Here is a 201-nt window from a genome sequence, read left to right as displayed (position 1 = left end):
GGCGGATCGGGGGAGGACGCGGGGCGGGGGAGGCAGGGGAAGGCAAGAGGGAGCCGAAGGCTTTCCGGGAGCTTTTCTTTTGCAAATCAAACGGGCTGGCTTTGAAATATTGATGGCCCCAGATGCTGTCCTTTGTTGGAGCTTTGTACAACCTGCCCACCAACTTGTTGCAAGCGATTGTGCTGCGGTTTTTAATGGGGG

This window comes from Alligator sinensis, unplaced genomic scaffold (genome assembly GCF_000455745.1).
Source record: "Alligator sinensis unplaced genomic scaffold, ASM45574v1 scaffold76_1, whole genome shotgun sequence".
In the NCBI taxonomy this organism is placed as follows: Eukaryota; Metazoa; Chordata; order Crocodylia; family Alligatoridae; genus Alligator; species Alligator sinensis.
This window is presented reverse-complemented; position numbering follows the sequence as displayed.